The sequence below is a fragment of the Mus musculus genome, chromosome 13, assembly GCF_000001635.26.
Source record: "Mus musculus strain C57BL/6J chromosome 13, GRCm38.p6 C57BL/6J".
In the NCBI taxonomy this organism is placed as follows: domain Eukaryota; kingdom Metazoa; phylum Chordata; class Mammalia; order Rodentia; family Muridae; genus Mus; species Mus musculus.
This window is the reverse complement of record NC_000079.6, coordinates 15974988-15989960: the sequence shown is the minus strand read 5'-3', so window position 1 is coordinate 15989960 and position 14973 is coordinate 15974988. Positions and strand designations below refer to the sequence as shown.

Below are 14973 nucleotides of genomic sequence, written 5' to 3'. Positions count from 1 at the left end.
GTGATCATGGGTTTTAATGTCATCCGGACCAGATACAGGTGTAGTGTCCTTAGGTTGTGTTCGTGAGATGCTCCATTGATACAGAGACAATGAACTTCATCTCAGCTCGGTTTCTTGAGAGCTGTATTTAACTAATGCACCCTAAATCTACAATGAATCTTGAGCAACAAGAGATAATATGGGAGATATGAGATGATACAGGAGAATGCTAGCATGGTGGTTCCAGCCCAAGAGAAGCAGAGGTAGGTGGGTCTCTATGAGTTCCAGGTCTATCTAGTGTACTTAATAAGCTCCAGATCCACAGAGAAAACATGTCTCAGAAATGAAAAAAGAACTAAAGCAGAAAGTAAAATGAAGATGGGAAGACGAAAGCAAATTTGGGGTCTAGAGAGATGGATTGATTGAGTAAATACATGAAGGTTTCCATTTCCTAACTCTTCTCATTTGAAAATCATTTTATTGCTCTATCATAATGATTCTTGATTAATGCATATAATATTCTTGCAACATATCTCAAAAACATTGCACACACACACAACTCAAGGAAGGGGATGACAAAGAAGATACAATAGGAGAAAGAGACACACAGGGAATACAGAAACTCATGTCACTCCAAAAAAAGGTAGATTTGAGTCCCAGCAACCACTCTCAACGTAAAGCCTTAGGGGAAAAAAATGTGTTTCTGTTTTTCTCAGTACCATTCCTTATGCCCCAGTAACCTGGGGATGTCAATAATATGGAGACTACTTTCTTTTTAGTTATTTTATTTCATTTATTATACGTGTCTGGGTATTTTACTGGAATGTAGATCAGTGTACCTCTTGCATGCCTGGTACCTGTGGAGGCCAGAAGACAGTAGCAAATCTGTCAGAAGCAGAGTTACAGACAGTTGTGAGGTACCATGTGGGTGCAGAGAATCAAGCCTTGGTCACATGGAAGAGCAGCCAGTGCTTTTAAGGGCCAAGCCACACAATCCTTGGGGAGTGTTTTCATTCTCTTGCTCATGGTGTGGCAGGATAGCTGATCTCTCCTCCTCTCAAGCCTCAGCATCCTAGTGCCCTTTTCTGTGTTTGTTCCCTTGATGGTGGTCTGCTTTCTGTTGCTCATGCTTTCCTGGCTGTGATTTTATTTGGATCCATTCCCCAGCTGACATCTGCCTCTGCCCTGTCCCTCTGATTGTTAACATCCTGATGCACCTTCTGGTATTGTGAACTTCAGCTCTCTTATAATTTATAAACACTGTTCCTCTTCCAGTCTAACAGTCTCCCCAAACCAGACTGCAACTACAGCTGAGATGGACTGAGAGGCAGAAGGCCAGCCCCACTTGGCAGAATCACCCAATTGGTCTTTCACTGTCCACAGTAGGAAGATTTCTGGACAACACTGTGAAGCTAGGTGTTAAAGGGTAAAGAGTAGTAGAAGGCTCAAGCTTTTTCTCATGGACATGAGCCACCCCTGGCTCTACTTTTGTGGCTGTGTTATGAAGGAGAAGAACAAGAGGTCATTGTTGTAGCCATGTGATCTTGAATTGATCCCTTGAAATGGAAAATGGAAGGAATATGAAAAGAGGGTTTCTGACTCTTTTCAGAATCATGTTACCCAGTCATGGGGACTAGAAAAACAGAGTTCATGGAGTTTTCAAGCTAGACATAATGAGTTTGATAGACAGTGCTACAGTCCACTGTCCCCCCTACCATTGCCACTTAGGAAAGTGTCAGGAATGATGCCACAGTCTTTGACAGCATCTGTATCCTGGACCTCCATTACTTACAGGGATCAGGAGCCAATTAAGTTAAAATGGCTTTAGATCTGCAACATCAGTCTTGTGTGTTACATCAGACTTTGATCAAACTGAGAATGTGTTCCAAAGAGGATGAATTTCAGACCCTAATGTAGAGGGCAGTAGTGGACTTACATTTGTGTTAGTAGTTAGTTAGTTAGTTAGTTAGTCAGTAAGTCAGTTAATCGGTTCAAAATATTTATTATTTTTCATATGAGCAACAGTTCCTACACATTTACATACAAAATGAGATGAGGGAATACTTAACAACTAGCTACCACATTGCTCTGCTAAAACCTAAATTTGGTTCTAGTGACCTGTTATTCTTTGGTGGACTAGGACTTCCTCCTGCGGCCCTCAGGGATTTGATTGGTCCAAGAAAATAGTTGTTGCTATTTCTCAGAGCAGTGACTTACATGTCTGGATGCATCACAGGATTCTTCCCAGGAAGTTGAAATCTGGAAAGTACAGAACAAGGGTTTTTGCTCACAAGAAAACAGAAATCAGAACAGACTGCTTTGTGTCTCTGAATGTTGCTATATGATACTATGAAACTCAGAGCCACCTTGTGACCTTAAAGAAAAAAGGTGGGGAGAGGGGGAATATGACAGGCAGCTGACATCCCTGAGCCATGGCTGAACTCCTCTGAAATCACTCCACACCCAATCTTCTGGCTTTATATGATCTCTCTCTCTCTCTCTCTCTCTCTCTCTCTCTCTCTCTCTCTCTCTCTCTCTCTCTCTTTCTGTGTGTGTGTGTGTGTGTGTGTGTGTGTGGTATTGGTGTAGTTGCCCTTGGGGATCTTAAGGGGACATTGGGTCCCCTGGGGGTGGACTGACAGGCGGTTGTGAGTCACTATGAGGGACTTTTAATTCCTGAAGCACCTCTTTAGCCTGTAGCCCCTACTTTTGATGCTAAACAGAAGAATGTGTCCTCAGTGAGCGTAGCTCTCCCTTCCCTAAAGGCACAGGCCAGGTGCTGGAGATTATCTGCTTGGAGTTCAGAGGGAGGCATTGAGACTCACGGAGAAAAGGTATCAAAATGTGAGGAGGAGTTGATCCTCTGGCTACACCACATCTGACTGAATAGAGCTGTGCTATCTCACAAGGACTTGATTGGGTTTTCGTTTTGTTTCTTGATTTTGTTGCATTTTGGTTTTGCTTCTCCCCTCCCCCCTCTGGCAACCACTTGGATTCCACTGATTTTCTTAGGCTTGCTGCCATCGTTTTAAACAAGACGCTTCCCTCACCAGGTAAGAGGAAATATTTAGTCAGAGGTCAGAAACCAAATTCAATCTTTTAGTTTATCACTTATAAGTATAAATCACATTAATGCCAGAGAGGGGAACAAAAGAACAACCGAGCAGATAGCTGCTGTTAGTCTTCCAATGATACACAGCAAGGTGGGACAATCCCAACAATCACATTTATATTTGATCTACAACCCCAAAGTCACTTAATTTTTATTATTGATGTTTGGACATTCTCAATGTCTTCTAAAATGCCATGTTAGTAGGAATGTCCTTTAGAAAAGCGTTCTTTGCATAGTTGCTCAGACCTCTGTGCCACCAACATGAACAACCTTTCTAGACTATGACTACAGAAGACCAACTTAGAACCACTGCAGAGGAAGCATGGCTAATCCTGTGCTTACGGATAGTCGCCCCTCCAGGACTGACAATACTGGCATTTTCCCAGTCCTTTAAAGCACACAGTCTTCTGAGAATGCACCTAAGAACTCCCTGTGGACTGTCTACTATTGCTTCATCCCTGCTGCCAGGGAGCTCATTCACTCGAGATGTTTCTGCCATAGGGAGCTTCCTATAGTCCACACTTCTCTCTTTTGCAAGTTTTCTCTGAAGATGTGTCTAGTAGTTGCAAGATTGTCCCTGGCTTTATTGACAACCTTCTTAGAGAAGTCTAGACAAGAGTGAACTGGAACTTGAGGCTCAGGTGTCTTTTGCAGGTGTGGAACTGAGAAGTTCTACCCTGTTTCTCTGAACTTCGTTTCTGCTGAGTGACCATGCAATAGTTGGGGAGACCAGTGTTCATTCAGTTATTTATACGATCATTTCTCCTTCTGTAAAATATGCATGGGTGACTAGTAATTAGGTCTTATTAAGGCAGAATTTCTCCTTTGTAGCACAATATATGTTTTAATTACATAAAACAATCACTCGAAATGATTGTGCACACTTCTTTGAGCTTTGAGTGCCCTCTACTGGAAAAAGAAAGAAAGCAAGAAATCAATAGCAGGGAGGCTGTAGAAGGGCCTGCCCTAACATCTAAGATGTCACCATTCTTAGGAAAATAGTGACAATTAGAATTCAGTGTATCTCACTCACAGTGATTTTTTAAAAAACATCTAAAAATCACTTTAAGTAGACCCAAGAGTGTGCATTGTGTGGACTTTACAAAAAAAGCTAAAATACTGGCAAGAGTTGGTTGGTTTGCTCTCTCATTTCCAGGCTCTGTAGATTGAGTCTCAATTTACAACCATTGCCTCTAGAACAAGGATGGGTTGTACCAGTTTCCTTCCAAAGCTCTGGGTGACTTCAGCTTTCACTAGGAAGAAGTATTCCATAAATCATCCTCATGGGCCTTTGATGTTTGTCATTGCTGTTGTTTGATTTTTTACCATCTCCTCCCATCTTTGCTTTGATTTATCCTATGTACCGGCTCCACCTACAAGCTCCTACATTCACACTGCTCCCTTTAGATTCTTCCCACAGTCAACATGATCAAGTAATAAATCCTCTTTAGTAGATCTTCTATTCAAACAAGCTTCCAGCCCTTTTTAAAAAAAAAATTTCTTAACTTGTCTATACTGCATGGTCTAATGCCTTAACTACTGTCATCACCACACTCATCTGCACCACTGCTTTGGTATCCTCTAGGGCCATGAAGACAGTCTATCCTTCTACAGTCTAGTGAATCACTCCAGTAGAATCCACTCACCAAGTTGCCAAGCATTGCTGTAATCAGTCACACAATCTGGCTCATCCTCTGGTCACATAGTCTTAGAGCATTCAAGTGAGTATTGGGGACACTCAGTGATGTACCTTCTCTCTCTCTTTATTGCCCTAATTTCTAAAGATCAGCCTTGCTTCCTTCCCTCATTATTAAGACTTGTTATGCTTCTTAAGATTTATGGGGAAAATACAGCTTTTCTTTTTCTCACTCCAAACTTCTAAGTTTTTCTTGATTTCTTTCCACTTTCCTTTACCATTGGAGATAATATCTTCTCTATTTACAAGAATCTCCCAGTCAGCATTAATAGTTGAACCAGTAATTTGTTCAAGGTTGCTCTCCCTCCACAGGTAAATCTTACCCATACTCACACTTTAAAACATTCCACATTACCTACAGTCTTCCACTCTTATCTCAGAAAAGGTAAGGTCTACTCTCAGCCATGACCCTCTGAGGGAAGATAGCTATGGGCCCTTTGACTCCCTAGGAAGTTTTGCGGAGGAAGCTGGTCTGCTTTTCATAAGCCACTTGTACCTCCTTGAAACTCAGTGTGGCCTCAAGATTTTATCACCAAGCAAGGTAAAACGGGTCTCCTCCTCTCAAGTGACTGCTCAGCCAACTTCTCTGAAGTCCTGGAGTACAAGATTGGCTACACTGCTCCCAGTGTTGTGTCACTGGGAAGAGGGAGCAGGAAAGGTATGCATGACTCTCTCAAAGAACGCGTACCAGATGTTGTACTCAGTACTTCAGCTTAATTCTCACTGACTTGCTGCAGTCACCTAGTTGCATGGGAAATTGGGATGAAAAAGATTTTATTCTAGCTCATCAATTTAAAAATGGAGGTTTTATTACTAAGGAAAAAAGAGAAAGCTGATATTTTTCTCTTGGTTATACTAAGATCTGTGTGTGCTAATCTAACACGGGAATAATGGTAAAAATTAATGAGATTGAGATTTCAAAATATGAAGAAGTATGCTTTTCATATTATGGAAATTTAACTTGATTTTTTTGTGGATAAAATCTAATTTTTGAAAACTATTGAAACTTTGTGTCCTAGTATACACTACATATTTTCTAGATGGTTTATGAACACAGATATATTTGTACTTTTAAGCAAAAAGTTAATAAATACACAATAGTTTATCTCATGAATATTATTATGCTTTTATATTCCCAAACTTAAAAAATAAAACAGCAGAATGGTACTTGTTGCTTTATTGAAAAAACATTTGATCTACTGAGGAGTCCATCTGATAACTAAACACTCTTTTTTCTTAAATTGGTCTGTGTGTGTGTGTGTGTGTGTGTGTGTGTTTTCTCCTTGTCTGAGCCCTGGGAATTGAATTCATGTCATCTGGCCAGCACACCATTGTCACAGTGTAAGAATTTTTTCCTATACTTGAAAACATCTTTTGCCATTTTAATTATTTTTTATTTTTGAGATTATAATATAATAGCACCATTCTGCCTTCCTCCCCTCTCCCTCTCTCGCTCTCTTTCAGATTCAGAGCCTCCTTTTGTCAGTCATTGTGGTAGATGGTAAACAACTTTTGTCTAAAGTAAAAGTACTTTGTTGTTTCTAGCTAACAGAGACTATTGTTGGGCATTAACGCTAAAGTTCTTTTTTTTCTCTCTCTCTCTCTCTACAGGGATTTGAAAGTCATAATTTTATTCTGTTCAGTCTTAAAGAATATCAGTCACTCATTTTAAGTCACACACATCTAATTCATAATACATTTGAGTTCAGTAATATTTCCAAGAAAAACTTTGTCATGATTTTTCTTTATTCTCTCTTCAATTGTTCTGTTTCTTAGTTGCTAATTAATTGAGCTGGATTAGTCTGAATGAATTATGATGGGTTTCATGGCAGGAACTCTTCTGGCTTTTGCTATTGTGTTTCCAATCCATATTTACAAGAATTATACACCACCCTGTAACTTGCTAGATCTGATACTATTTACACAGCTCCTTTCAAAGGATGTTTCCATTCATGACTTGTTCCTGCTGCAAATTCTCACCTCTGTCAGTTGTAACACATTTTTACTTCATTTTATTTTGGTATAGGCATGAATATTTCATTTCCAACTCTCCTCCTTTGAAAACCATTTTATTGCCCCGTACATGATTCTTCGTTAAAGTAAATAATATTCTTGCAATATATCTCAGAAGCATTTTATCAAAAACTAAAGGAAGGGTGTGGAGGAATGACTTGGTGAGTAAAGTGCTGAATTTGGAGTCTTGGTACTCGCCTAAAATCTGAGTGTAGTAGAGTGCACCTGTAACACCAATACTAGGACACATAAGGACCTGGGGGTCTTGATGGCCAGCTAGTCTGGTTAAAACTGTGAGATCCAAGCTCAGCAAGAACAATTATCTCAAAAAATAAGGGAGAGCACAATAGAGGAAAAATACCCACTGCTGACCTCTGCCCTCCACATCTACACATAGGGGTTAGCATATGAACACATACACACATGCATGCACCACTCACAGAAGGAAAGGGAAGGGGTGGGGGAAGAAGGGAAGGAAGGAGATAGAGAGGAAGGGAGGATATTTAAAGGAAATGACTGTCTCTAGAATGACTGTCACTTGTCAATGTGGTTAAGGGTGTGGTGTGTGCTTCTGGTGCCCGCCACCCCACCTTGACCACAGAATCTGATTTGTTGAGAAGCATCAGCATCATTGCACCTATGAAATGTTTCTGACTTTTTCTAATTTCTCCCCAACTTTTATCTTCAGCTATGCTACAGTGGATATGCTAGCTTTATCTTTTAATAAAACTTGGTCAAATTCGATAGTGTTTGCTTTGTTCAGATGTCTGCAGATAAAAGGTCCAATCAAAACTTTACTTAAACAACTTTTTCTCTTCTTCCCCGTGTGGGTTTCATCCATGGTGTAAAGAGCTGAAGTGTGAAGAGAGACTTGGTTAGCTCTTCTAATTACATTCTCCCTCTTCTGTATGCACAGCTTTTTAGGCTTGGAGCCAGCTGAACTAAAACTGTAGAAGGTGGTTACAGGCTTTAGGGAATAGCAGACTAAAATGTTGCTGTGAGGTTAAGAATTTAGTGTGGTTCTAGGGAACAATAGACAATGAAGTGAACTGGGATTCCAAAAAGAGCCCGAAGTCATAAAAAGAAAAAAAAATGTGGCTGAAGGGATAGGCAGGGACCAGATGGCAGACATCTTGAAAGCCATTTTTAAAATGAGAATATATTCTAGCCACAGTAGAAACCTACCTGAACTCTTCTGAATAAAGGGAATAGTTGTTTTAGATCCTTAAAAGGCACCTTGAAGCAGTAGGAAAATAAGGATTTATGAGAGGAAGGGGTAAGAGGAGACCAGTTAGAGAAGGGTATCAGATGTCCAGGGAAGGTGTTGGTGGCCTGGCCCAGGATGCTGTAATATGATTGACATTTGTGGACATTCTGAAAGAACAACCATGGTGTAAGTAGAAATGTTTGCCCAAGACACTTACTGCATCCAAGTGAATATATTGGGTAGGTGATTGATATGTGAGTTGCAAACCCTGGGCTGTGAACACATATTCAAAGCCATCAGAGTACATATGGTGTCTAAAGCCACAGGAATCAAAGCAGTTACCAAGACAATAAGTATAGACATAGGAAGGAAATACTAATCCCTTTGAAAGCCCAACATTTAAAGGTGGGACAGGGCAAAGAATTATTGCCACAATATAAGAACTAGGTCTCATTATACCAGTTAACAAAATCTTCATAAAATGTCTCAAGAACTTTGTCAGTTTCTGCTTAACTCCTTTTGGAGCTCTCCTGACTTCACCCCACGATGGAAGCTTATTGAGAAGGTACAATTTCTTTTCTTGCTTTGATACAAAATTCTTTCTAGAAGGATGCTTTTCCACTGCAGTTTATGGTGTATGCTGTTGTTCCCTTGTTCAGGCCTCCCATGTCTGTAATGTTTCTACTTACAGTATAGTTGTAGTATACACACATTTAATACGTGGGACTGAACTACACACTCACTTCACAGAAAGACAGCAGTACAATGCTGTGAACGCTATAGCATCTTTGTGCCATGTATGTGCGGAAGAACAGGAGTCTCATGATCTGGAGTTACACCCTCCAAGAAATATACCTCGACCTATAGACAGACTGGAGAAGGGTTTTTGTTTGTTTTTCAACTATGTGCTTGCTTTCTATGCCAATCTTGGAATCCTGCCTTATGTTTGATATGTTTCTATTTTACCTAAACCAGAGTGAGGTACTGGTCTTTATCCACAGGAAGTGTTTGGGAATTGTTCTTAGCTCTAGTCTATTCCCAGAATGACCAGTTCTTGGTCAGTATTCCTAGTGGATAACACTGGGTTTTCCTCCTTCTCTTTATACTCTTAGAGTCAACAGATTCATATTAGGGTCTGAATGATCATGCAGAGGGAAGGAACCAAAATACTTAGTTTCTAACTTTGTCAACAGTGTCTGGCAGTTTCGATTTGCTCTGAATGTCGTCAAAAGATGAATGAAAGGCAGTTGTCTAGGAAAGCTGACCATCAGCTCCTCTAGGAGCCCAACTGACTACAGAGAGAGCTCTTTTTAGCAAAAAATCTTTCTAAAGCCTTTCATAAACCAACATGCAATGGTGCACTTTGTGATGAGTATCTTCACTGAGGTGTCTTACAACAGAATTATATCTTAGACTAGAATCTGGGGAAGACTGGATGTTTTATCTTCCTGGCCTTGTTAGTCGACTTTGGTACCTGGAGTCTCTGTCTTCGCTCTAGAATTCTTAAATATCCTTTTTTTTTTTTTTTTTTTTTTTTTTTTTTTTTTTTTTGTGGCAATACCACACAATGGCAATGCCTCCTTGAAAGTCTAGAAACTAGAGTCTTCCTCACAAAGATGGCCAAGAATCCTTTTCTACAAAGAGTTATTAACTACTTTATTGGGTACCTCCAGAAGCAACTGTGTCTCATCAATAAGACAAAGGCTTTGGATCAATGAAGCTTGGATTATGGGAGTAAGGAAGCCTTATTTTCCAATGCAAGTTAATGATATGGTTAATATATTCATCCAAATTTTTAATGTGAAATTTGGAGACGGCCTATGGAAAGAGCTCCCTTATGAACCCCACAGTATTGCTTTCACTTAAAAACAAAGACCAGAGATTAAGGAAAGCATAATGCAATTAAAAGCCATATCTACTATTCTGCTGCTCAGTTGATGTCTTATTAAAAATGTGTGTTTGTGGCCAAGGAAGTAGGAGGTGGGCTCTCGGTTGTCAGGCAGAGAAGAGAGTGCCGTGTGTGCCCTGGATCCATCTCTAAAGCCTGCACACTCAGATTCTTGGCCCCCAAGGAGGGAGTCGTTTCATCCTCTTCCCACATGACAATCAAAATCACACCACAGACTCCACTTTTCTCACTTCTCCTACACAAGGGCTCATGGTTGGGCATAAGATAATGAGGACAGGCTCTGTCACCCACAGCGTGGCAAGATAAGATGGAGCATAGTCAGAAGGAATTATTTTAGGGTCCCCTCCCCCAGAATTTTCACTGGTGACTCAGTTCATCCTCTCTATGCCTAAATAGGTATCAGAAATGGATCCTCAGATGCCCTAGGTTTTCATTCCAAATTGGCTTCTGGATTCATTCTTGTACTAAGTATACTATTAAATGTCTCCATGTTTGTTCCACTGAAGGGAAAGTTCAACTGCAACCCACATCACCAAATAATAAGGGAACATCAAACTATGTGGTATTGCCTGTAAAGCACCACACTCTGCAGCCTGACCTGGATCAGCCTTCATGATCATTTGTAAATATTCCTTCTCAGTAAATTGAGGTTTACCAGAACATAGATGAAAAAATCTATTTTTAAATTAGATATTTTCTTTATTTACATTTCAAATGTTACCCCGAACGTTCCCTATGCCTGCCCCCCTTGCCCTGCTCACCTACCCACCCACTCCCACTTCTTGACCCTGGCATTCCCATGTACTGGGGTATATAAAGTTTGCAAGACCAAGGAGCCTCTTTTCCCAATGATGGCTGATTATGCCATCTTCTGCTACATATTCAGCTAGGGACACAAGCTCTGGGGGTACTGGTTAATTCATATTGTTGTTCCGCCTATAGGGTTGCAGACCCCTTCATCTCCTTGGGTACTTTCTCTAGCTTCTCCATTGGGGGCCCTGTGTTCCATCCAATAGATGACTGTGAGCACAAGGGGATACAAATTGGGAAGAAAGAAGTCAAAATATCACTATTTGCAGATGATATTATAGTATATATAAGTGACCCTAAAAATTCCACCAGAGAACTCCTAAACCTGATAAACAGCTTCAGAGCAGTAGCTGGATATAAAATTAACTCAAACAAATCAATGGCTTTTCTCTACACAAAGGATAAACGGGCTGAGAAAGAAATTAGGGAAACAACACCCTTCACAATAGCCACAGATAATATAAAATACCTTGGTGTGACTCTAACTAAGGAAGTGAAAGATCTGTATGATAAGAACTTCAAGTCTCTGAAGAAAGAAATTGAAAAAGATCTCAGAAGATGGAAAGATCTCCCATGCTCATGGATTGTCAGGAAATCTTTTTTTTTTTTTTAAGTTGTACCTATTTAGTAGTGATTAGTTATAGGACTGTGTCCCAATGTCTTCTACTACATAAAGGGCTTTTTAGATCAGCCATGATGCCAGCCTATGTATCATACAGTTCATAATGCCTTTACTCTTGCTTCCAAGAAGGTGATCCTTCATCTCAAAGATGTTAATTGTGTGTTTAATACCGAAATTGAAAAAGGTTAAGTATCAATAAAGAAAAGAAAAGGTTTAAACTTTGGGCTGGAGAGCTAGCTCAGCAGTTAAGAGTGTTTGCTGCTATTGCAGAGGATCCACACCTAATTCCCAATGTCCTTATCACAACTGTCTGTGACTCCAGCTCCAGGGAACCGGATGTTTCTGGCCTCCCCATGCAATAGAATCATACGCACATAGCCATGCACACACATAGAGAGAGAGTCAACCGAGGACTAATGGCATGGAACTGTAGAAGAGAAAAGAGTGGAGGAGGCAGAGAAGAAGGAAAGGAGCAAGGGGCAATGGAAGACCTTCTCACTAACATAAAACCAAAGGTTCCATGCAAAACATTTTTTTTCTTTCTGTGCCTCAGTGTACTTTTCTGATGGATTGAAATACAGCTCAGATCGACTTACCTAGTGGCACATAGATCTTTTAGCACTTTGTAACATGGGTCTTATTCATCCAATAACTACAAAACCACAAGGCTTATTAGCACAAACTCCTCCAACAAAAATAAAATCATTAGTCCCTAAATGATTCACCCTACAAATAAAATCATATTTCTAATAGAATTCAAAATATTCTGTTTGTAGTGATGTCATGTTTTAAAGACAACAACCACTTTCTAATAGTAGTTATATGTAAGAGTATTAATTCCAGAAAATGTTAGTAAGATGAAGAATTATCACTGGAGATTTAAGACCTAAATATTATTAAAGTAAAAAAAAAACAGCAAAAAATTCCAAAGAAATGAAAATGTCTGGAAAGAACAGGGTCATGGAACTCATACTTTGTTTGAATATAAACGGAATAGGTGATTTAAGTTTTCATTTAATGATATTCCCAAAAGGTTGATGAGAGATTACACATAAACCATATCAAATTGCTTTCCAAAGCAAGTATTAATCCGGGGTTGTGATTTTACTGTAGTTGTCTTTGTTACAAAGAGAAATTCTATTGATCACATGGGAATACTACACTTATCTTTAGATGTAAGGACACACATTTAAAATATAGTTAAGATTATGCTGGTTATGTAAAGCGGCAATTACAGGTTCTTCTTAAAGACCCATAACTTCACTAGCTCTGGAGAGTTGGCTGGTTTACCAGTACCAGGCATAATTTCCCTCCTGTTGAGTGAGTTTTAGGTCTAGTTACAGAGCTTCTGCTTACCACTAAGAAATGCATGCCACTGCTGTACCCTTAGAGCTATCAACCAAGCTGTTGTGGTTCATAAGTATCATGGAAATAGGAAAATGAGTACTCTAATTAGAGGGAGGAAATAAATACAGAAGAAGGATAGAAGAGGGTAAAATAATAGTAAGGATGTCGGAAACAATCATAAGGAAGCAAAATACTAAGTATTTACCTAAAAATACCTATAATACACTTAACTGTATCTAAGTATACATATATGTTTTAAATGTAAATTTCCCTTATTTTCTGACAATGCTCCCTTGAAGAACTAAAGACCTTCAAACAAAAAAAACCTGACACCCAGCATAAGAATCCTTCTTTAGAGTTTTTGGTCAGAGTTGTGCAAGAGAATCAGAAAATGTTCTAGACTATTACTATTGTCCTTGGTTGCCCCAGTGGTGGATCGTAAGACCCCATTGCAAAAGACATGGTATATTTCAGAAACAGGACCCAGAAGTGAAACTGGCCTAGCTGTCCTCTAAGGAGAGGCCTTCACAGCAATAGCTCTCTTCTTAGTCACCCCTTCTCACCAGGACTCCAGGTGGCCAGAGTATCCAAGGTTCTTCATATTGACAGGTTAGGAAGAAGTTCTTCCATATCATTTTCTTAATAGCCAGTGCTCTTTTTCCAATTTGTTCTCATGGAAAGGCTCCACATTCTCTTCTTCTTTGTCTTCACCGCTGACTCCTGGTCTGGTTTTTCTCACCATGGTTTGAACTGTTCCTTGTTGCTTTCATGGACACCTGTTTCTGAGCCTTCTGCCAGTCTGCCTTCTGTCCCTTTGCCTCCTAACCTTTCTTTTCTCTTCTTTCTCTGCAATTCTTTTTTTGGATCCTTCAATCTGGCTATCCACTGCCAACATAAAAGACTAAAAGATTAATATCACTTCCTCTAAGAATCTCTTTGGTCCCTACCTTTGCTCTATCTTCTCTTGAGTAGCTATCTCCCTTAAATTTCCAGGATCCTGAGAGAGAGACAGAGAGAGAGAGAGAGAGACAGAGACAGAGACAGAGACAGAGACAGAGACAGAGACACAGAGAGAGGTAAAGTCAGAGAGAGTTTCTATCACATCTTCATAAAAAGATGACTCACATCTTGTTTTTCCTGGGTTCACTTAGGAGTCCCTCTCTCAGATTTTGCCCAGGCGCTATATAGTCTTTTCCATGGTTCTTGATTATTTGTTGAAAAATTATCAAAATACGGGTTAAGTATCTGAAAAATGTTTTATGGATATTGTCAATGAATGGACCAGTAGAAGTCAGAATTTGTGGGAACCTGCTTCAAGGACATGGGTGATACCCATGTTTATGAATAATCAAATTAGAAGATATACATCATGGTTTCTATATCTGTACTGCAAGTTTTCTCAGGAATTCCGGTATAATTTTGAGGTTGTTGCTATATAATAAAACAAGCAAAACAAACCAAAATAATGAACCTAACTTTTTGAATTTTATAAATTGAGATGAATCTCCAGTTCAAAAAAAAATTCCAGTCCTGGTAGTGGTGGTACACACCTTTAATCACAACACTCAAGAGAAACCTGATTTTTCATTCTTTTCTTTGATTGGTTAATAGATAGATTGATGGATTAAATGATTTATTGGTTTTTTTTTTGTTTTCATATTTTGGTGGTTTTGTATGTTTGAGACAAGGGTTCACTGTGACAGCCTGGAACTGAAAGAGTTCTGCTTGTCTCTGTCTGTGCACCTCCAAGAATTCTAATAAAAATGATTTTTCCCAATTTTTTATTAGGTATTCACTTCATTTACATTTCAAATGCTATCCCAAAAGTCCGCTATACTCTCCCCCACCCCGCTCCCCTACCCACCCACTTCTTGGCCCTGGTGTTTCCCCTGTACTGGGACATATAAAGTTTGCAAGACCAAGGGGCCTCTCTTCCCAGTGATGGCCGACTAGGCCATCTTCTGCTACATATGCAGCTAGAGAGACGAGTTCTGGGGGTACTGGTTAATTCATATTGTTGTTCCACCTATAGGGTTGCAGACCCCTTCAGCTCCTTGGGTACTTTCTCTAGCTCCTCCATTGGGGCCCTGTGTTCCATCCAATAGCTAACTATGAGCATCCACTTCTGTGTTTGCCAGGCACTGGCATAGCCTCACAAGAGACAGCTATATCAGGGTCCTTTCAGTAAAATCTTGCTGGCATATACAATAGTGTCTGCGTTTGGTGGTTGATTATGGGATGGACCCCTGGGTGGGGCAGTCTCTGGATGGTCCATCCT

At 39.9% G+C, this 14973-nt stretch overlaps 1 pseudogene across 1 annotated transcript in view; it reads left to right on the top strand.

The window, feature by feature from the left end:
* B230303A05Rik (RIKEN cDNA B230303A05 gene) overlaps positions 1-14973 on the top strand; it is a 209872-nt pseudogene that overhangs the window by 33463 nt on the left and 161436 nt on the right. The window lies entirely within an intron of this gene.